Source organism: Dermochelys coriacea, chromosome 1 (genome assembly GCF_009764565.3).
Source record: "Dermochelys coriacea isolate rDerCor1 chromosome 1, rDerCor1.pri.v4, whole genome shotgun sequence".
Taxonomy (NCBI): domain Eukaryota; kingdom Metazoa; phylum Chordata; order Testudines; family Dermochelyidae; genus Dermochelys; species Dermochelys coriacea.
This window is the reverse complement of record NC_050068.2, coordinates 11,578,225-11,602,111: the sequence shown is the minus strand read 5'-3', so window position 1 is coordinate 11,602,111 and position 23,887 is coordinate 11,578,225. Positions and strand designations below refer to the sequence as shown.

Sequence of the window (23,887 nt, the reverse complement as noted above, 5' to 3'; positions counted from 1 at the left end):
GTTTTCATTTAAAAAAAAATCATTTTGAGTCAACTAGAAATGAATTTCTTTTCAAGTGTTCTTTTCAAATGGCTGTTTTGGAAGTATTTTCCCCTTTTTTGGGTGTTTTTTTTAAACTGGCCAAATGTCAACTTGACACCCCATTCAGAATTGTAAAGTCAAAATAACCGCTTTGGAACAGAACATTGACTGTTTTGAATTTTTTTTTCAATCAATACCTTCTGCTGAATTTGACCTGAATTCGACATTTTGCTTTAGAGACTCAGAAAATGCTTTTATCAATTAAAAACCTATTCAATGAAAAAAAATTCATCCTGCTCTATGCATGAATGTGGCTCAAAATCATAGCCCAATTCTGGATTTCACAGATCTGTATAATCCAAACCCTCTAGATCCAAACACCGACACTTTTTGCAGTCAGAATTTTAATTTGCAGGATCTGCATTCTGCAAATGAACTGGGGATAGAGGAAGCATCGGAACTGCCAAGAAATCCTGGGTGTTCTAAATCTGGATCCAGAATGGGTGTCTGGAGCCCCTTTCCCATCTGGTTCTGACTCCATCCTGCTCAGGGAAAGCACTCCAGAAAAAAGTCCGCTAGGATTTGTTTGGTTTGCTGGCTTGCTTTATTACATCTTCCCATCATTCCCCTGCTAGGTCAGCTCAAACTAGAACAAACTTTGCTCTGACAGCTGGGAACCGGTTTGATTCCAATACTTATTAGAGCAAGACTAGTGTGGGCTGGCTGGGGATGGCATCACTCCGATTGTATGACACTCTTCTGCACCAGCACACCTCCTCTGCTCGCCAGTAGGCTTGCAAGAGCTGTGAAAGCAGTAAGTAAAGAGTTCCCCCCTCCCAAGCAAAGGATGAGCTTGCCTTGACAGGCAGGCACTCGTAGAAGCTGCAGCTGCTCCCTGCGTGTAGGCTCTCACAAATCAGGAAGGAGGGGAAAGTGATAGAGAAACCATAAAACCAAACATCAGAAAACGCCTCCAAAACAGTTGACGATGAAAGTGACCAGGAAGAAAGCAACTTGAAGGCAGCAGCAGGAGGAGGAGAACGATTTTCCAAGCATCCTGGAACAGCAAATCTGTGAGTGTGTGATTGTAATGTGGTAATCTGTACTTTCTCTTTCTTCCCCTTCCCCTATTCTGATTTGTCTGGGGGCGATGTTCACAAACGCACAAGGGGGCACAAAACCAAGTTACATTTAGTTCCCTGAGAGGGGTGGGTGGCTGGGTGCAGCACACCCCTGGAACTGCTGTCCCTTTGAGCTCCAGGATTTATCTTTGGTTTGGAGAGAAAAACTAAACACTGAGGGGACTGTGTTGCTGAACATTGGACCCTGCTTCTGTGTGTGTGTGTTGGTGTGTGAGGGTGGGTAGGTGTGCATGTGTGCACTCGCTCTAATGCTAATCACAGGGTGTAACTTGTTGCTGATTGTCTCTGTGTCATCACTGTCCTAACCTGGATCCCTTTCTAAGAATAGGATCTAGCAGAACAGAGGCCAGCTTTGGTCCTTCTCCACCCACTCACTGCTGTTGTTATGGGTCCTTGTTGTTTATGAAGGGGAGTGAAAACTGAGTGACATCGTCAGCCAGGGACTGCGTCCAACTGCCCTGCCTTGGCTGAATGACGTTTCCAAGTTCAGGAATCATAGAGTCTCAGGGTTGGAAGGGACCTCAGGAGGTCATCTAGTCCAACCCCCTTCTCAAAGCAGCACCAGTCCCCAACTAAATCATCCCAGCCAGGGCTTTGTCAAGCCTGACCTTAAAAACCTCTAAAGAAGGAGATTCCACCACCTCCCTAGATAACCCGTTCCAGTGCTTAATGAGGAGTGAGGTTTTAAAGCCCTCACTGATATGCACCCAGACGAACAGAAAGACACACTTGAAAAACTCCCCTTTCATATCAACCTACAGCCAGAGAGGTTCCCCCCCAACTCACTGTAAGGGCAGGTTGGCAGCTCTGGGCAGAGTGACTGCAAACATGGCCTCGTCTCGCTTGGTAACTGGACACTGTGCATTGGGCTATTTATTGCCGTTGCTCTGCTGTCAAGATCCATTGTCAGAAACAAGTTGGAGACCAAAGGAGGGAGAGACTGACGGTGTGGAGTGAAGCATTGGGTGCTGCTCAGAGCAGCGGGAAGGGGCTGGCTTGCCTGTCGATATTGTGATTGGCTGTAAATATTTAGCAGATTTCAAAGCAGTGGCAGGTGCTGCTCAGCCATGCCAGTGTAAACCAGGAGGCGCAATCCTGAAATCGGTTTGTGACTCCGGATTGATGCCAGTGTAAATGAGAGGAGAGTGGCTCAATGTGGCTGTAGTTCTCTGCTGCTCTGTCCTCATACTTCCTGACCTGCTTTCCCCACCAGAAAAGAAAACAATAATAAAAATAAACACCGGGTTTGCTTATCAGTTTCATTTCCTCTGCTCCTCAGCTTCCAGTTTAACCCCTGAACTCTGTGACAGGAGTGAAAGGTAAAGGCAGAAAAATGGTGGCAGCTGGAGTGGGAAATGCGGGGGGAGGGGGAGAGGTGCCAGAGCAGTGGAGCTGGGGGAATGGGAGCAGAGAGGAGGACTGGGGCAGTAGGTGAGTGAACAGCCAGATGTGTGAGCAGCTACAGCTGTTTGGCTGGTCTGGGAGGGGGATCTGTTCCTGCTTTCCCCTGAGACAGTGGGAGGAAGCTGGAACAGGATAAGGGGCAAGAACGCAGATCTGTTTGTTGCCTCCACCTATGGCATCTTGTCATGAACGAGGACTATAAGCTTTTCAGGGCAGGGACGGTCTACACCACGTTCGTGCAGCACCTAGCACGTCCCTTTGATCTGCGAGCAGCTCTCAGTGTCCCCGTGAAGAGGAGGCCCCTAGATACCCGAGACCCATTCAGCTCAGTAAATAGGCAGTGGGAAGACAAAGCATATGTAACGACTTCCCTCTTGGCTGTTACCAGGATGAACCTAGACCCTTCAGTTGAAAGTGAAGAGCATAAACCGCTACCGCTGGTGCTAAAGAGCTGACCCTCTTAACCAGCCGCTGCAGTAGACTTGTAGCCTCTGTCCATCAGGCACATAGAAAAACACATAACTAGAGGTGGGCAAAAGAATTTTGATGCATGTTTTTCTGTTGAAACTGAAATGTTTTGCAGAAATGTATTTGTTGGGAAGGTTTCTGGAGTCCAGGATGTAATTGAGAGAGAGAGAGAGGCCACCCCAGAACATCCTGGCTGGGGGCAGGGGAGAGAAGGAAAGGTGACAGAGATGGCCAGAAGAGCCTAGTGGTAGGGCACTTACTTGGGATGTGAGACCCAGGTTCAAGTCCCTGCTCTCTCCTGTGAATCAGGCAGAGGTGGGTGAAACAGGCAGGTCTCTGTCCCTGTGTAGTTACTGCTGCTGCTGCTCAGCGCCAGAGCGCACACCTTCCCGCCCCCAAGTGTGCCAGGAGCATCCCAGTGTACCACAACTTGGTGCATCAAGAGCTAGGCTTGTAGGCGCTGGCCCTGATGGGTGCTGCAAAATCCTAGGTGCTTAGGCAATCCCAGTTCAAAGGGAGCAATAAGGGGTCTGGTTTTGGCCCTGGGGGAAGTCAACGTGAATGTCAGGGCTGGGAGCAATGGAAGCTCCCTAAAAGTATGTGTGGGGAGGGGCAAGGGCACCCAAACCGTGGCCTGGCCCCCACCAAGCTGCCCCTTCTCTCTGAGCCCCTCTCCTCATGCCATCCCTTCCCCCAGAGATCCTGCTCCCATGGTGCCTCTTCCCCCCAGAGGCCGCCCCCCACTCACTCCTCTCCATCCCCTCCCCCTCCTCACTCGTCCTTATGGCCAGTACTAAGTGGGAGGGCTATCCCTGCCCCCCCCGTTCCAGCGCCCCGGTCAGGGCTCTTCAGGATCACGGTCTGTGCGTCCTCTCTCATCTAGTCTCTATTCAAGCAAATAGGCTCTTTCAGGTTTCCAGGCCAGCCTCACCTTCGGGCTTGTCTTCACTGCAAGGGTTAGCACGAGCTAGTACACTCGAGTTACTGCATCAGAGCTAGCCCTGCCCGAGGGAGAGCGACCACATTGCCAACCACCCTGGAGCTACGCAGCGGGAAGGCTGGAGCAGCTGCTGCTGAGTTGTAACACCAGCTGTTGCCTCTCCACTGCCTTACTAGCTTGAGTATCAGCATCCCTCGAGCTTCAGCTCCTGCCCTCCCGCCCGCTGCTGGCCTAGCTCGTGGTAGTTTAAAGCACCATTTAACTCAAGCTAGAGATTTTTGTGTGTGGCTGGGTGTTGAGTTAGGGGTAACGCTCCAGTTCTGACGTGAGCTAACTGTGTAGTGAAGACACAGCCTTAGGGGAGTGTCTCTCACTGGGGTCCTGCCACAGGATGCGCTACTCACTGCTCTGTGGCACCTCCTGCCGGCTGCTCTGGGGAACCCCAGCCTCCCCTTGACTCTTGGCTCCATCCCGGGACCCTGTCTCCAGCAGCCAAGGTCTGTGTTAGCCCAAAGCTTCCTGCCGCTCCCCTGGACTGCTTCCTACCTTGCCTTTCCCAGGCTTGCATCCTCTGCCCTTCTAGCCAAACCCCTCTCGCCTGGCTCCGCTAGACAGACCCTTCCTCTTGGGGCCAAAGCTTCTTCTCTCCCTTGTCCCAGGGAGAATGACTGCAGCCCTCTTCACTGCAGCCCCTTCCTGCTACCAGCTCCTGGGTTTTATAAATGCCCCCACCTGTTCCTGCACAGGTGAGTGCTCCTCTCGGCCTAAATATCCCCCAGCTTGCAGCCTGATAGATATGTTAACCCCATCACAGGCCCCTCCACACTGGCTCCTCCCCAGTCATTGCTGCTCCCCATAAGACCCACCCAGACCTGCTCCCAGCTGTAACATTCAGCAGTCCCTGCTCTGCATACAGCTCCAGGGGGGCTTTCTCTGCAGCTCCTGGCTCACTATGCACCTGCTGCTTCCCAGCAGAGTTCAGCCCTTCCTGGATCAGGACCCTTCCTCGTAGCTGGTCGGGGAGAGGGAATTGTGGTGGGGAGGGTGCTGATGGGAGTTGCAGTCCCCTGCTTAGCAATCCATCACAGTTGCTCCTTATCCTGCTTTCGTTCCACACTTGGCTATTCTCAGGTGTCTCTCCCATTCTCGGGCTTTTTCGCAAAAGAAAATCGAAAGTCCTTGTTTTCATTCCACACTCACAGACTCCTATTTGGTCAAACTCTCAATTATCCAAATGACTCGGTGTTACCAACGGGGTTAAGGCTACCTGGGATCCTACGTTAGCCCACAGAGCATCTGCTAGTTCATTATGAAATAACAGTGGAGCTAAAGTACCAGTCTTAAAAAAAATAACCAAAGTGCCTGGTGTAATGCACGAGCCTCGCATTGCTTGTCTTAAATGGTTTTGTCACTCACCTATTCATTCACAACATTGACTCATTCAAATGGGGCTTCCTGTCATCAGTGGGGATTAGCAATGTATTTTTATTAATAACCACCTGCACGCAACTATATTAAAAGCCACACTCCATTTGAACTTTTAGCCTACTTTCTTTCCCTGGGGTGACTCAGTGGATGTACTGGGTCTTGCACTCTTCAACCTTTTTGCAATTTTACACCACGATACTGTCATCAGTTTCAGCTGAGTTAATTTTAATTTACACCAGTGTAAATGAGATCAGAACGAAGCCCATCATTTCTAACCAGGCTGATCAGTCATTTTGTTTGCTATTGATCAGGGACAAGCATTGACACAGTTTTTCTTAACTGGAACTTCTGGGTAAGCTACAAGAGTTAGTGAATGCAGCGTTGATGGTGTTCCATGTTTGGAGGGGCAGCTTTTTTGTCTAAGTATCATATTTCCCTTTCTGCTCCAATCTTCTGTCCGCTTGATTACAAAATGACTTTGGCAATCTGCCATTTCCTCTGTGTTCAGAGGGAGCAATAAATCTCATCCCAGCTCTGAACAAACCCTCACATATAATTACTCAATAACATTCCAGAGGTGATATATTTTGTGGCATGAAAAATAATCCACACTCTAAAATGTTCAGGGATTTCACTTTTCACTTCAACTAATAAAGCTGATGGATCCTTCTTCCTCCTTTATGTACACACAGAAATCTTTGTCCTCCTTTCTCCTAAGTTCATCAGTAAACATTCCAGTTAAATGAAGCATATGTCAGCAACTGAAGGGCGAAAGCTTTGTAAATGAATCTTCTGGAGTCCTGGAATTATTCCACATCTCCTTTCCAGGCGAAAGGGCTAAGGTACAGCAAGTGTTTATAGAAAACTGGAGAAGTAAGGTACTTAAGTATGTTAACTACTCCATCAGTGATTTATTTCTTCCTGGCCATACAGAGGAGGAGATTATCCTCGATAGTAACACAAGTGTAAAAAAAAATAAATAGGTCTAGCTGATCACTAAAGTTGCCACCATTTTTGTAGTCACTCCCTTCTTAATGTTCACATCTCCCATGATGCCCACAGGAAGTATATCAATCCATCATTATTAGTGGATATTAATTAAAAAATAAAAATTGATCTATGTGAGATTCCAGTCGTCTTCCAACAAATACTACTTTATACCATGCGTTGTCCCACTGAAGTCAATGGAACTGACTCATGGTGCAACTAAATCAGGGTATCAGAATCTGGTCCTAAGATATTTCTGTGGCAACTGCTTCCATCGTTTCTAAGCACTGCTATCAGTCACTTTACCGCAGCTTCTCTGCTTCTAGTACATTGTGAGGTCCATATAGCAGGGACCAACTTCCTGATGTGCTCTCTACAGTACAGTGTTGAAGTGTCACGGGCACAAATTGTGCTTGTACCTTTTTTGGCATATGAAGAAAGAGGTCCCAAGACATTTTTAATGTTATTTTTACTAGAGATGGTTGAAAAATGGTGTGTGTGTGGAGTCACAAAAATTAAAAAGCGTCTTCAATTTTTTACAAATATTTCAACCAGTTGTATTCCATGTGCAATGGCAAGTCTGGTTGGGGCAGAGAACTTTTTGGGAGACCCACAGCATGTTTGTTGGGAGCTCACGTAATCAAAGGGCCGGGTGTATATCTTTAATATAGTTGCCTTTTCTCCAAAATGTAATCAATCATTGCAGTTAAATAATGTCATATATATAAACAATTCAACATATTGACGACAAATCTCTCCCCCTCTCAATTGCTCACATTTCATGCTCTTAACTTTTGTACAAAATTTCAAGCAGTCATCACAGAGTCTTCCAGGGCAGACAAAAGCTGGATTTCTAATGTAAAAACCAAGCAGAATCCTGCCCCTATTTACAAAGTCTTTCCAGCTTTCACTATCTGTCACAAAGAAGCATAAAAGGTCACAAGCCCAATTTCTCCCCCTTTAATAATGTTTGCAAGTCTTAAATGACACTGAACTTCCTAATACAATAGAATGGCTTGGTTTACAGGGCAGAGCTCTGCCACGCAAGCTGAAAAGGGAATTTTATTACGCAGGTAGCTGTGTGGGTGGGAAGTTCAGGAGTCATCACAGCAGCAGTGACAGAAGGTGAGATGTTATAGAATAAGTATTGCTCCGAACAAGTGAAAGAGGAGAGTTGATTTCATTGGTTCTGTGTTGAGTCAGTTGGAGAACCTGTTATGTTGTGAGTTTCCAAGACTCATATCTTCCAACTAAATTAAAATAAACCAGATTAAGGCCACTTTGATTCTGCATGAGAGCGTCCACACAAGGGCCTAATGCACTTTAACTACTCCACTTTAAATTCATACCTTTTGTTATTTCAGATTAACTCTCCTTAGCGTCCCTGTGTAGACAAGCCCCAGGAGTCATGCTGTCTGATTCAGGAATTAGAATGAAAGGAGGAAATGATGCCTGGGGATTGCCCCTGTGTAGAAGCCCAGGTGGCACAGATCTGGCTCTGTATGCCCATCACACAGCCTTTGATGTAAGGGGTTAATTAGTGCCCAGGGTGATATTGATTCACATGATGCGGACACCTGACTGCTGTTCAGAAATGCCCAGGCAACTGCTGGGTTGCTGCCTCTCTCTGGAAGCATATCGGCAGCTGCTCATGCTCTTCCAGCTCACTGTGATTTCTGTGCTGTAGTCACCCCTGGAGGTATTTATGGGGGTGCTTTAGGTTTATTTTACCAATCGCTTTTCAGATTTATCCGCTGATGACCGAGGGAAGAGGTGCAAAGTGAGGGACAGTCCCCCCCCCCGAGGCTTAGTGTCTTTGGGATCCAGTAAGAACAGGTGTCAGGAGAGCCCCAGAATCTGCCTGCCGAGACCAGTGGAGACTGAGTCAGCTCCTCTCCCTTTCGGGAGTAACAGGAGAAGGTAAACACTGCTTGGGAGAGGAAGGAAGAGGACAACCTGGCATTCTGCTGTCATGGCCTGGCTCCACTGATCCGTCCAACCACGCTATTTAAGCCAGAAGGAGGCACAGGAAGTTTGTCCGAGCAGCAAGGTGATTGCCTGTTTTGGCTGAGCCTGCATCGGACCCTACTTGTGCCTGCCTGCTGACCCAAACCCCATTCCTGCTTCCTGTTACACTCCTGACTCCTGCCTCGCCCCTGCCTTTGCTCCTGTTCCCACCATGGGCCTGCTCCGTGGTTAATCCTCCTCTCCCTTCCGGATCCTGCCTGATGCCTTGCCCACTGGTTACCAGTTCCAACCGCGGGCTCCGACTTCTGACCCTGACTCAGCTCGACCCCTGGCTCTGGCATTTGCCATCTGATCTCGGCTCTGACCCTCAGCTTCGATTCTTGGTTCTGACTCTGGCTCGACCCCTGGCTCTGGTAACTGGCTGTTGACTCTGATACTGACCCTTGGCTTCGTTCCCCAACCTGGACACCTGCTCCGCCCACTAGACCTGACTCCTGCTCTGAGTACTAGGCCAGACTGCTTACGTCCCACTCCATAACAGCGGGGAGGTACCTCCAGGAACTAGTTCAGGCTCCTTGATTCAGTGCTGGCCTGGCCCTGGCATTGAAGCAGCCAGGAAGCTGCTCCGACTTACATCAGTGGAGAGCTGATGTGACAGAGCCCTGCTTTTGCACCCGCTTCTGCCTCCAGCTCTCTCCCAATAACCTCCCACCTCTCACCACGCTCTGGGTGCAGGCATTGGCAGTACCACCTCTGCCATTGAGGAGTTCCTCTTCAAACAGGGAACTCTCTGCTGGCTTTTGCTGCTCAGCATCCGAATGGCACAAAGAGGATGGGGTGGAGAAGAGAATCCATCTCCCAGATGCTCGCTGCAATGTGGCAGGAGACTCCTCTAATGGCATAGACCCGGTGTAGAGTCCCCTACGCCACACTTCACCCGCTAACGCCACCACAGGGGATTTGGGAGAGGAAAGGACATATGGCCAGGGCACCCCTGCACTGCCCCAATCCCTGGCTGTGATTCGAGGACTCCTCAAGCTGCTGTAACTCACGTTGCGCACCAGGTCCGGACACAGCAGCCCTAGGGTCAGGCGAGCTTCTAAGCCCATCCCCATCCCTACATGTCAGAGCCGGAGCTCCAGCCTAAGCTACCACTTCAAAGTGCTGTCTACTCAACTGTTTGTACAGTGCTAGGGCGAGCTGTGCTGACCCGTCCGCCGACCTAGGCTGGGAGGCTCACCTCCGCGGGCCGTGTGTGGATGTATGCCTCGGCACCTCCCGCACAGCCTGTGCTGTGCACAGTTTGGCCTGACCCCAGGCCCTGAGCAGGAATCCTGCATGTATTTTTCCACACCGTTGTGTCATCATTGCTGTTAGTTCAAGGACATTTGCAGAAAAGAATAGGCAGGGTCCTGCCAATGCTTGGACTGCTTTTCCCTACAGTAAATAAGTGCCTTTGCGCTGTCTGGTCCTAATTAACCAAGCGAGATATGAAAATGCTGGATGCTGGAGCAGCCTGACTCTCTGGGTGAAGGTCTGGGGCACTTGAAGTGTGCTCTTAATCCATGAACTCAGCTGTAATTCAACACAGGCAGTCTCCAGAGCCCTGACCAGTGCTTAAAGCCGCTCTCTCTCTAAGGAAAAGTGCCAGTGCAGTCAATGGGGGGTGGTGATTCCCCTCCAGTTTAAATGAAGCCAGCATAAAGCCCATAAAGTGCATCAATTTAAAATCTGTAATGTAAAGCCCCTGGAAAGTGCATTTACGTTTGGCCGGAAGCATCCAGCCACAAATGCACCCGACGTCTTTGTTGCGAGAAGAGAGCTTCCAGGCAGCTGAGTGCAGGTCAGGCCAATGTCGGGAAGGGTTTGTTTTAGGTGAGACTTTTGTGCTTTCCAGCTCATTCAGCTGCATCAGTTCTCTGAGCTGTACACAAAGGCCATGACAACGGGTTACGAACACATTTCAAGTGCCACTTTTACCCACAGTTTCCCTGCTCCAATATTTTCACCTCTTGTCTCGTTGATTATGACCAGAAAGTCACTCATTTACTGTAGCAGAGTCAGTGATAAAACAGCATTCACTAATATATATAATGGAGCCAGGCCAGAGCTGCACTCTTCAGACCCTGCACTGAGCACATCTGAAGTCCAGGGGCTGTTTGGATCGAGGGTTCTGGTTCAGTCCATTGTAGGCCAACTAGGCAGTTGGGCTTTGCATCAGAACATTTCCCAACTCTAAGGTATTTATTATATCACAATAGCACCTAGAGGCCTCCACATAGTAGTGGTCAAGTGAAAGGATGGGTGGAGAAATTGAGGCACAGCGAGGTGACATGATTTGCCTAAGGTTGCACATCAGAGTTGAGACTAGCCCCCAGTCTCCTGACTCTCATGCTAGTACCCCATCCCCCAGATTCCTGTTTATACTCCCCCATTTACTCTGGGCCTGTCTCTAGTGCACAACCTCTCAAAATGTTGGTGAGCTTTGGGACCAAACACTCTCCCTGCTCCCCATGGAGGGGTTTGCAGGGCTGCAGGTCCAGACAGCTGCAGCGGCACAGGAGCTAGCAAACAGAGCTCTAAACAGGGGAGTTTGAGTGGGAGTTCTGTTGGAGGAGAAGGTAGTTGTACTTGGTTTTGTATTTTTAGTATTTGTGTGTGTGTAGGGGCTTTGTGCTGGGAGAGCAGCTGAGCCCTGATTGGGGGTGGGACTTCTGACTAGAGGTCCTATAAAGGTAGCCAGCCAGCCAGGCAGTGGCACAGGAGCTAGCAAACAGAGCTCTAAAAAGGGGAGTTTGAAAAGGGGGTTTGTATTGTGGTGCTTGTTTGGGGTTTGCTTTTGCTGGGGGGGTGGTCTTTTTGGTGTGGCTTGTGTTTCCCAGATTAACAGGATTTAGGTGGGAAGGAGATGACAGATACAGAGGCAGCTGTGGGAGTGACTCCTGCAGTGAAAGACACATTGAGGATGACTGGATGTGGAAGCTGTGGTATATACATGATCCTGGAGGGGGGAACCGGTAAGAGTTTTTTCTGCATGAAATGCCGTCTGATAAAGCTGATGGAGGAAAAGATCCGAGGTTTGGAGTTGCAGGTGGAAAGTCTGGTTGAGTTTAGGAAGGGGTTTGAGCAGATGATGGAGCAAAGATATGAGGTATCTGAAGGGAAAAGCTCAGACGCACAGATGGAACCAGGGCTGGGGAATTTTGAGGAGAGACTGGATGAGGAAAGTGGTCAGTGGAAACATGTGACTCAAAGAACCAGGCAGAGAAAAAGACGGGCTAGTGAAGGAGAAATAGAGCTTAGGAACAGGTTTGCAGAGTTGGAAAATGAAGAAGGGGCTCAGCAGGTACTTGTTGAAGGTGGAAGGGTAAGGAAGAAGAGAAGAGAGGCTAGTCCTATAGGAAAAGGGAAAGAGTCAAGGGAGACTACAACAAATATGAGCCCCAGGAGGATACAGGATGGGTTGAAGAGGATTGTAAGGGAAAATAGGAATGGAAAGAACTTGCAGCCAGAGAGAACAGGGGAGACACTGGAGAATAGCACTGTCACCAGGAAAAGGCAGGTCTACGTGATCGGGGACTCTTTATTGAGAAGAACAGACAGGCCTGTAACTAGAGCTGATCCTGAGAATAGAAGGGTGTGCTGTCTTCCAGGTGCTAAGATACGGGATGTAGACCTGAGGTTGAAAAGGATCCTAAAGGGAGCGGGAAAGAATCCCCTAATTATCCTTCATGTGGGAACAAATGATACGGCTAGATTCTCGCTGGAAAGTATTAAGGGAGACTATGCTAGGCTGGGGAAGACGCTTAAGGAAATTGAGGCTCAGGTGATCTTTAGCGGGATCCTTCCTCTTCCTAGAGAAGGGCAACAAAGGTCTGACAAGATTATGACTGTCAACAGATGGCTTAGGCAGTGGTGCTATAAGGAGGGCTTTGGGATGTATGACCACTGGGAGGCATTCACGGACAGAGGTCAGTTCTCTCGGGATGGACTTCATCTCAGTAGGGAAGGAAATAGACTTCTAGGATCGAGGCTGGCACAACTGATAGAGAGAGCTTTAAACTAGGAATTAGGGGGAGATGGATGGGAGATGTCCAGAAAATCTCCATGCCAGATTTTAGCATTGAGAGGGAAGAAGATGAAGTAAGAATGGATACAGCCGTGGGTAGGAGAATGTATATAAGGAGTGAGGGCGGTGTGGATACTAGTCTAATTGGTTATACTGGATGTAGAATGACTGTGCCTAATAGGGTACAAAATGTGAGCGAGGCCAAACAGCAAAAATTAAGATGTTTGTACACCAATGCGAGGAGTCTAGGTAACAAAATGGAGGAACTAGAGCTACTGGTGGAGGAAGTGAAACCAGATATCATAGGGATAACAGAAACATGGTGGAATAGTAGTCATGACTGGACTACAGGTATTGAAGGGTATGTGCTCTTTAGGAAAGACAGAAACAAAGGTAAAGGGGATGGAGTAGCATTGTATATCAATGATGAGGTAGAATGTAAAGAAATAAGAAGCGATGCAATGGATAAGACAGAGTCCGTCTGGGCAAAAATTACATTGGGGAAGAAAACTAGTAAAGCCTCTCCTACGATAGTGCTTGGGGTGTGCTATAGACCGCCGGGATCTAATTTGGATATGGATAGAGCCCTTTTTAATGTCTTTAATAAAGTAAATACTAATGGAAACTGCGTGATCATGGGAGACTTTAACTTTCCAGATATAGACTGGAGGACCAGTGCTAGTAATAATAATAGGGCTCAGATTTTCCTAGATGTGATAGCTGATGGATTCCTTCATCAAGTAGTTGCTGAACCGACTAGAGGGGATGCCATTTTAGATTTAATTTTGGTGAGTAGTGAGGACCTCATAGAAGAAATGGTTGTAGGGGACAATCTTGGCTCAAGTGATCATGAGCTAATTCAGTTCAAACTAAATGGAAGGATTAACAAAAATAAATCTGCAACTAGGATTTTTGATTTCAAAAGGGCTGACTTTCAAAAATTAAGGAAATTAGTTAGGGAAGTGGATTGGACTGAAGAACTTATGGATCTAAAGGTAGAGGAGGCCTGGGATTACTTTAAATCAAAGCTGCAGAAGCTATCGGAAGCCTGTATCCCAAGAAAGGGGAAAAAATTCATAGGAAGGAGTTGTAGACCAAGCTGGATGAGCAAGCATCTTAGAGAGGTGACTAAGAAGAAGCAGAAAGCATACAGGGAGTGGAAGATGGGAGGGATCAGCAAGGAAAGCTACCTAATTGAGGTCAGAACATGTAGGGATCAAGTGAGACAGGCTAAAAGTCGAGTAGAGTTGGACCTTGCAAAGGGAATTAAAACCAATAGTAAAAGGTTCTATAGCCATATAAATAAGAAGAAAACTAAGAAAGAAGAAGTGGGGCCGCTTAACACTGAGGATGGAGTGGAGGTTAAAGATAATCTAGGCATGGCCCAATATCTAAACAAATACTTTGCCTCAGTCTTTAATAAGGTTAAAGAGGATCTTGGGGATAATGGTAGCATGACAAATGGGAAGGAGGATATAGAGGTAGATATTACCATATCAGAGGTAGAAGCGAAACTGAAACAGCTTAATGGGACTAAATCGGGGGGCCCAGATAATCTTCATCCAAGAATATTAAAGGAATTGGCACCTGAAATTGCAAGCCCATTAGCAAGAATTTTTAATGAATCTGTAAACTCAGGAGTAGTACCGAATGATTGGAGAATTGCTAATATAGTTCCTATTTTTAAGAAAGGAAAAAAAAGTGATCCGGGTAACTACAGGCCAGTTAGTTTGACATCTGTAGTATGCAAGGTCCTGGAAAAAATTTTGAAGGAGAAATTAGTTAAGGACATTGAAGTCAATGGTAAATGGGACAAAATACAACATGGTTTTACGAAAGGTAGATCGTGCCAAACCAACCTAATCTCCTTTTTTGAAAAAGTAACAGATTTTTTTAGATAAAGGAAATGCAGTGGATCTAATTTACCTAGATTTCAGTCAGGCATTTGATACCGTGCCACATGGGGAATTATTAGTTAAATTGGAGAAGATGGGGATCAATATGAACATCAAAAGGTGGATAAAGAATTGGTTAAAGGGGAGACTGCAACGGGTCCTACTGAAAGGCGAACTGTCAGGTTGGAGGGAGGTTACCAGTGGAGTTCCTCAGGGATCGGTTTTGGGACCAATCTTATTTAATCTTTTTATTACTGACCTTGGCACAAAAAGTGGGAGTGTGCTAATAAAGTTTGCAGATGATACAAAGCTGGGAGGTATTGCCAATTCGGAGAAGGATCGGGATATTATACAGGAGGATCTGGATGACCTTGTAAACTGGAGTAATAGTAATAGGATGAAATTTAATAGTGAGAAGTGTAAGGTTACGCATTTAGGGATTAATAACAAGAATTTTAGCTATAAGTTGGGGACGCATCAATTAGAAGTAACGGAAGAGGAGAAGGACCTTGGAGTATTGGTTGATCATAGGATGACTATGAGCTGCCAATGTGATATGGCTGTGAAAAAAGCTAATGCGGTTTTGGGATGCATCAGGAGAGGCATTTCCAGTAGGGATAAGGAGGTTTTAGTACCGTTATACAAGGCACTGGTGAGACCTCACCTAGAATACTGTGTGCAGTTCTGGTCTCCCATGTTTAAAAAGGATGAATTCAAACTGGAGCAGGTACAGAGAAGGGCTACTAGGATGATCCGAGGAATGGAAAACTTGTCTTATGAAAGGAGACTTAAGGAGCTTGGCTTGTTTAGCCTAACTAAAAGAAGGTTGAGGGGAGATATGATTGCTCTCTATAAATATATCAGAGGGATAAATACAGGAGAGGGAGAGGAATTATGTCAGCTCAGCACCAATGTGGACACAAGAACAAATGGGTATAAACTGGCCACCAGGAAGTTTAGACTTGAAATCAGACGAAGGTTTTTAACCATCAGAGGAGTGAAGTTTTGGAATAGCCTTCCAAGTGAAGCAGTGGGGGCAAAAGATCTATCTGGTTTTAAGATTCTACTCGATAAGTTTATGGAGGAGATGGTATGATGGGATAATGGGATTTTGGTAAGTAATTGATCTTTAAATATTCAGGGTAAATAGGCCAAATCCCCTGAGATGGGATATTAGATGGATGGGATCTGAGTTACTATAGAAAATTCTTTCCTGGGTATCTGGCTGGTGAATCTTGCCCATATGCTCAGGGTTTAGCTGATTGCCATATTTGGGGTCGGGAAGGAATTTTCCTCCAGGGCAGATTGGAGAGGCCCTGGAGGTTTTTTGCCTTCCTCTGTAGTATGGGGCATGGTTGACTTGAGGGAGGCTTCTCTGCTCCTTGAAGTCTTTGAACCATGATTTAAGGACTTCAATAGCTCAGACATGGGTGAGGTTTTTCATAGGAGTGGGTGGGTGAGATTCTGTGGCCTGCGCTGTGCAGGAGGTTGGACTAGATGATCAGAATGGTCCCTTCTGACCTTAGTATCTATGAATCTATGAATCTTTGCACCTGGTGTTGCAGTTACTTTGTTAGAACCTTTAAGCTCTTTGCTAGTTCCCCCCACATGCCCCCCCAGTCACAGAACAGGCCTCATGTGTGTGTCCCGGACCAGCACTGCCTGCTGTCTGACAGAAACCCATGGGCACGCTGAGGTCATTCCACTGCTGAAATGAAGGGGGAGTGTCTGGCACCACTTGAAAGACACTTGGCTGGAAGGAGTGTTATTCCGTGGTCTGTGTGAAAGGAGCAGATGGTCTCCTTCCAGTCCATAGCCAGCAGCTGCCCACATCACACAAACCGCCCCTACAATTGGCACTAGCTGGCCCCCTTGCTGTCAGCAAAGAAGCGTAGCATTGAAGAGAGCTACGGAGACTCAGCGACCCTTTCGGTCCTGTTATTTCTAGTGCCCGGTGCGAATGGTGCTTGACAGGAGGTGAGATGGGCCAGCACCAAACAGCTCTCTGGGTCGGAGAAATGTAGGGACAGTCAGACACAATACAAAGCTCATTGCTTAGGGTGCTCCCACAGGACAGGAGGAAGCACAGTGGCTGGAGCGGTAGGCCTGGCTGCCCTGTGCTGGCCCTGTTCTGTGGAGGAACTCAGGGTTTTATTCTCCAGGGCTGTCAATCCAGCATCACCGGAGCTTTATCCAGGTAGGTATCTGCACTCAGACATCACCCAAGCATTAGGGGTCACTCCATTGTGCCTCGGGCCAGGAGGTCATGGTTTGTAGATCATCTGCCTTATGCTGCTTGGTTGGGTTTCTTGTGGTGCTTGCTGCAATGGCCACATTGTCCCTGCCACGCCTGCTCCCTCCTTCCCTTTAACATGTAGTCCTGCCATGAGTGCGGGGCACTGGACTAGATGACCTCTTGAGGTCCCTTCCAGTCCTATGATTCTAGGATTCCCGCAGATCCTGAAGGAGCCCCAGACTGGCTCTGTGCCTGGAGGAGACCAATTCCCTGTCCACCAGCTCCCGTGTTCCATGCATGGAAGGAAAGTCTTTCACCCCAACTCTTGAGCATGGGAAGGGAGGGCCTCAGAGATAGGTCCTTACCCCAACTTCCCTACAGCTCCAGGCATGGGGGTAGGTCTCTTCCCTACCCAAGCCAGCTGCTCCACTCCTGTGGAACTGAGCATGGGAGGAAATAGCCATCTGCTGCTGCCCGCAAGCATCTCCTGACTTCATGGCACATCCCCAGCCCCGATTCTCCAAGGCACCCCAGTAGCAGTGGGAAAGTTCTTTTAAACAGAAGAAAGGGTTGAGGTGTTTCACTAGCGGTGGGACTTGGACACCTCAGCTCACTGATAACACACACCGTCCCCAGGGACACCATTTCAGATTTTGGTAGGCTACCTAGGCACCTGAAAACTCAATTTTTTGGGCAGATAAGTTAGCAATTAGCTGACAGGAGCACTGTGTCTCATTCCTATACAAAAGAAAGAAAATTAAATAAATATAAGATCGTCTCATCTCTAATACTATCATGTTCAGACATCTTGTGGCAAGTCATTTAAGGGACCCTGATTAGGTTTAAAATTTTAATGTATATTCTTACTTTGTTACTTGTTACTAATTCTGTGGAGAGAGAGACCCTGTCAGGACTCCTGGGTTCTATCCCAGTTCTGGGAGAGGAGTGGGGTGTAGTGGGTTACAGTGGGGGGCAGATACATCTGGGATATGTATAAGAACATCAAAACGGCCAGACTGGGTCAGACCAATGGTCAATTTAGCCCAGTACCCTGTCTTCCGACAGCAGCCAGTGCCAGGTGCTTCAGAGACAATGAACAGAACAAGCAATAATCGAGTGATTCATCCTGTTGCCCATTCCCAGCTTCTGGCAAACAGAGGCTAGCGACACTTCAGAGCATGGTTTTGCATCCCTACCCATCCTGGCTAATAGCCATTGATGGACCTACACTCCCTGAACTTATCTAGTTCTTTTTTGAACCCTGTTATAGTTTTGGCTTTCACAGCATCCCCTGAAAATGAGTTCCACACGTTGACTGTGAAGCAATACTTTCTTTTGTTTGTTGTAAATCTGCCTATTAATTTCATTGGGTGATCCCTAGTTCTTGAGTTACATGAAGGAGTAAATAACACTTCCTTATTCAATTTTTTCACTCCATTCATGATTTTATAGACCCTCTATTATATTCCCCCTTAGTCGTCTCTTTTCCAAGCTGAAAAGTCCCATTCTTATTAATTTCTCCTCAGATGGAAGCCATTCCATACCCCTAATCATTTTTGTTGCCCTTCTCTGTACCTTTCCCAATTCCAATATATCTTTTTTGAGATGGGGTGACCAGATCTGCAGGCAGTATTGAAGATGTGGGTGTACCATGGATTTATATAGAGGCAATATGGTATTTTCTGTCTTATTATCTATTTCTTTCCTCATGATTCCCAACATTCTGTTTGCTTTTTTGCTGGCCGCTGCACATTGAGTGGGTGTTTTCAGAGAACTCTCCACAATGGCTCCAAGATCTCTCTCTTGAGTGGTAACAGCTAATTTAGACCCCATCATTTTGTATGTATAGTTGGGATTATATCATGCCATGTGCATTACTTTGCATTTATCAACATTGAATTTCATCTGCCATTTTGTTGCCCAGTCACCCAGTTTTGTGAGATTCTTTCTTTGTGAGATACTGTCACGGCTAACCTGGTGGCAGAACTTTGTGACTTTGTCCTGACCCATAACTATTTCACATTTGGTGACAATGTATACCTTCAAATCAGCGGCACTGCGATGGGTACCCGCATGGCCCCACAGTATGCCAACATTTTTATGGCTGACTTAGAACAACGCTTCCTCAGCTCTCGTCCCCCTAATGCCCCTACTCTACTTGCGCTACATTGATGACATCTTCATCATCTGGACCCATGGAAAAGAAGCTCTTGAGGAATTCCACCATGATTTCAACAATTTCCATCCCACCATCAACCTCAGCCTGGACCAGTCCACACAAGAGATCCACTTCCTGGACACTACGGTGCTAATAAGCGATGGTCACATAAACACCACCCTATATCTGAAACCTACTGACCGCTATTCCTACCTATATGCCTCTAGCTTTCATCCAGATCATACCACTCGATCCATTGTCTACAGCCAAGCGCTACGATATAACCGCATTTGCTCCAACCCCTCAGACAGAGACAAACACCTACAAGATGTCTATCATGCATTCCTACAACTACAATACCCACCTGCTGAAGTGAAGAAACAGATTGACAGAGCCAGAAGAGTACCCAGAAGTCACCTACTACAGGACAGGCCCAACAAAGAAAACAACAGAACGCCACTAGCCATCACCTTCAGCCCCCAACTAAAACCTCTCCAACACATCATCAAGGATCTACAACCTATCCTGAAGGACGAGCCATCGCTCTCTCAGATCTTGGGAGATAGACCTGTCCTTGCTTACAGACAGCCCCCCAATCTGAAGCAAATACTCACCAGCAACCACACACCACACAACAGAACCACTAACCCAGGAACCTATCCTTGCAACAAAGCCCGTTGCCAACTCTGTCCACATATCTATTCAGGGGATACCATCATAGGGCCTAATCACATCAGCCACACTATCAGAGGCTCGTCACCTGCGCATCTACCAATGTGATATATGCCATCATGTGCCAGCAATGCCCCTCTGCCATGTACATTGGCCAAACTGGACAGTCTCTACGTAAAAGAATGAATGGACACAAATCAGACGTCAAGAATTATAACATTCAAAAACCAGTTGGAGAACACTTCAATCTCTCTGGTCACTCGATCACAGACCTAAGAGTGGCTATCCTTCAACAAAAAAGCTTCAAAAACAGACTCCAACGAGAGACTGCTGAATTGGAATTAATTTGCAAACTGGATACAATTAACTTAGGCTTGAATAGAGACTGGGAATGGATGAGTCATTACACAAAGTAAAACTATTTCCCCATGGTATTTCTCTCCCCCACCCCACCCCCCACTGTTCCTCTGATATTCTTGTTAACTGCTGGAATTAGCCTACCTGCTTGTCATCATGGAAGGTTTTCCTCCTTTCCCCCCCCTGCTGTGGGTGATGGCTTATCTTAAGTGATCACTCTCCTTACAGTAAAAAGAAAAGGAGTACTTGTGGCACCTTAGAGACTAACAAATTTATTAGAGCATAAGCTTTCGTGAGCTACAGCTCACTTCGTCGGATGCATTTGGTGGAAAAAAACTTTTCCACCAAATGCATCCGACGAAGTGAGCTGTAGCTCACGAAAGCTTATGCTCTAATAAATTTGTTAGTCTCTAAGGTGCCACAAGTACTCCTTTTCTTTTTGCGAATACAGACTAACACGGCTGCTACTCTGAAACCTCTCCTTACAGTGTGTATGATAAACCCATTGTTTCATGTTCTCTGTGTGTGTGTATATAAATTTCTCCTCTGTTTTTTCCACCAAATGCATCCGATGAAGTGAGCTGTAGCTCACGAAAGCTTATGCTCAAATAAATTTGTTAGTCTCTAAGGTGCCACAAGTACTCTTTTTCTTTTTGCGAATACAGACTAACACGGCTGCTACTCTGAAACCTGAGATTCTTTTGTAGCTCTTCGCAGTCAGCTTTGGACTTAACTATCTTGAGTAGTTTTGTACCATCTGCAAATTTTGCCACCTCACTGTTTTCCCCTTTTTCCAGACCCTTTATGTTGAATAGGACTGGGCCCAGTACAGACCCTGGGGGGACACCACTATTTACCTCTCTTCAGTCTGAAAACTGACCATTTATTCCTACCCTTTGTTTCCTATATTTTACCTGGAGCTCCTGGCAATGCTTTCAGGATCATCTAACGATCCTTAATTTAATTTAATGACAAGCCTTTTGTTATCTTAATCACCCTGCCTCTGTTTATAAACAAACTCCCTGCCCCCAAGGGCGGAAGCTGGGAGCAGCCCAGAAATCATCACATTTCACACTCAGGGTGTGCTGCTGTTAAGAGCTCCATCTTGAGCTCGAACAGACCTCCAGTACGAAATTCGGGGGGGGCACCTCTGTCGCCCCTGAGTGCCCAGCAATGGGTGTGCTCTAGATTTACCAACAACACTAATGTGGGGACCACCAGAGGCCACAGACAACCACGCTGAGCCTCCAGTGCAGAGCCAATATCCTGCTGGCCATTCCACTGCTAGGGTTGCCAACTTGCTAATTACACAACATCAAATGCCCTTGCCCTGCCCCCTTCCCCACCCGAGGCCCTGCCCCTGCCCAACCCCTTCTCCAAGGCCCTGCTCCTACTCACTCCATCTCCTCTCCCTCCATTGCTCTCTCTCCCCCACCCTCACTCACTTTCACTGGGCAGGGACAAGGAGTTGGGGTGCAGGAAGGAGTGCGGGGTGTGGGCTCCGGCAGGGAGTTTGGGTGTGGCAGAGGGATCGGGTGGAGCAGGGAGTTGGGGTGCAGGCTCTGGGAGGGAACTAGGGTTCTGTCCTGGGGCAGAGGGTTGGGGTGTGGGAGTGGTTTTGGGGTTAGACTCTGGCCAGGAGGCTCTTACCTCAGGTGGCTCCCAGTCCATGGCACAGTGGGGCTAAGGCAGGCTCCCTGCCTGCCCTGGCTCCACACGGATTCCGGAAGCAGCCGACATGTCCAGCTCCTAGGTGGAGGGGCCAGGGAGCTCTGCACACTGCCTGCGCCCGCAAGCACCACCCCCGTAGCTCCCACTGGCCACAGTTTCCAGCCAATGGGAGCTCCAGAGCTGGCGCTTAGGGCAGGGCAGCACACGGAGCCCCCACGGGCACCCCTGTGCCTAGGAGCTGGACCTGCTGGCTGCTTCTGGGAGCCGCGCGGAGCCAGGGCAGGCAAGCAGCCTGCCTTAGCCCCACTGTACCGCTGACCGGACTTTTAGCAGCCCAGACTTTTTTGACGGAGCCGCCGGGGTTCCTTTTCAACCGGGCGTTCCAGTTGAGAACCAGACACCTGGCAACCCCACCCACGGCGGAGAGCTCTGTGGTGACCCAGTCTCCTCTGTGAGACCATCTAGCACAGGTGAAAGGAAACTCATGCTCCTCTCATGGGGCTTCCCTAGCGTGAGGTGGGATGGGGTTTGCTCTTTGTCGGCCAATCAGTGGGTCCAGCCTCCCACAACCTGGGGATTCCTCCAGATGGAGACCCTGTGTCTCTGCTATGCTACCAGGGGCCTCCCCAGTTGTTTCTGCCCTTGGAACCTCCACTCAGGAGTTTTCTACACTGCACCAGGAGAGAGCAGGAGTTAGTGGGGCTTGATAGAGCCTGAGCTTGCTCCATGGAGTCCACGCTACAGCTCCTGCTGACGGCAGCGGGGGCAGGACTTGACGTTTCCCCTTTGAGTTTTGCCCCCTCTGCCTGGGGAGGCAGAGGCAGCGATCTGGGGTTTCATGCTCCATCTTTCTCCCGTGACTCCTCATGCTGCCTTCTTTATGGAGGAGACCAGCAAACACTTTTAAACTCGTGTGAGCCACGACCCTATGTAAGGCCTTGAGAAACGCTGGGCCGGACTCACAGAACAAGGCTCGAGCGCTGAGCAATGCCCAACATGATGCATGTGGTGCGGTGCCTTTCCAAACCTGACTGAAGGCTTTTCTCGAGCGGCCGGCTGTATTCAAAACCACAGCCCGCCAGCACACACACGCACAGCCCATTAGATTAACATCACCATTTGATGAGTCCCTCGGAAGTGCTTGTGTTTGTTTCCTTGTTCCTTTCCCTACGGTCACGCTGAAAAGGTCATGTTCACTAAGGCAATGTCTACGCTAGAGAGCTCACAGTGGCACAGCTGTACCAGTGCAGCTGCACCTCTGTAAGCTCTCTCACGTAGCCGCTCTGCGCCGACAGGAGAGAGCGCTCCTGTCACGCGGTAGTGTGGACGTGGCCAACGACTTGGCACAACCTGAGCTCATCCAGGGCATTTGAGCCAGAGCCCTGCCAGTATAAACCAGGGCTGCTGCACCTAGGGCAGTCACTGCTCCAGGAATAATTTTCACCCTTGTTCTGAAACAGCCCCAATCTGGTCACATTCCAAACTCAGCCTTGTCCCTAGGCATGTGGAAGTGGGGCTGGGATTGTGACTGTAGTGGTGTGGAATTGTCCCCAGGTGAGGGGCATTTGTGGTGGGTTATTTTAAATTGTCACTTCTAGGATGTGTTAGAAAAGTGCCTAAAATGTCTGGATGAGCAGCCTCTGTTCCTGTAGTGTCCAGCCCTTCCCAGTCACTAATGTATCGATTCTCACAGCACTCCTGTGAGGTGGGGCAGCTCCCATTTTACTGCTGGGGAAATGAGGTAGAGAGGACAGGTGATTTGCCCAAGGTTACAGAGAAAGTCTGTGGCAGAGCAAGGAATTGAGCCCAGGTCTCTGGCTGGTGCTCTACTGACTGGGCCATGCTTCCTCTTGTTATAGCATTTCTACATATGCGAATAAATTATAAACGTATGATCACTTCTTATAGCGCAAAGCACTTCTTTTATTATTATTACTACAGACTATGAATTGTAACTGGCGGAACTGATGTAGCATCTTTCTTCCAAGCGTTTGCTCCTTGAGGCAGGGATTTAGTTGAGGATTGGTCCTGCTTTGAGCAGGGGGTTGGACTAGATGACCTTCTGAGGTCCCTTCCAACCCTGATATTCTATGATTCTATGAACACGTCTACCTCTGGTTTTGCACAGCATTGGGCATATTGGTTCCCTCCTTCTGATTGGGATCTTTGGGTGCTACAGTAATATAAATATCCAATCAGAATGTCTTCCAAACGCCGATTGTCCTTGCCACATTCCCCTGAGAAGAGTAAATTGAGGCACAGAGCGGTGAAATTGATTGCCCCAAGCTTACGTGAGCTGTTGAAATGCAGCCACCTCTGGAGGTGGGGATGGCGGATGTTTAAGGGCACGCAGCCACCGTGCACACAATTTTAGGACAGGTCATGAACAAAGAATACCGTAGCCAACCAACGCTGAGCACAGCATTTTAAAATACAGTAATTTGCCATGATATGCCCAGGGGGTCTCATCT

At 48.0% G+C, this 23,887-nt stretch overlaps 1 protein-coding gene across 2 annotated transcripts in view; it reads left to right on the top strand.

The window, feature by feature from the left end:
* Positions 1–821: 821 nt before the first annotated feature.
* P2RY2 (purinergic receptor P2Y2) overlaps positions 822–23,887 on the top strand; it is a 38,733-nt gene continuing 15,667 nt past the window's right edge. For both annotated transcript variants that reach the window (XM_038422101.2, XM_038422093.2), the window contains exon 1: positions 822–1,094. The gene's annotated coding sequence lies outside the window, so the exon portion shown is untranslated. The remainder of the gene's footprint in view (positions 1,095–23,887) is intronic.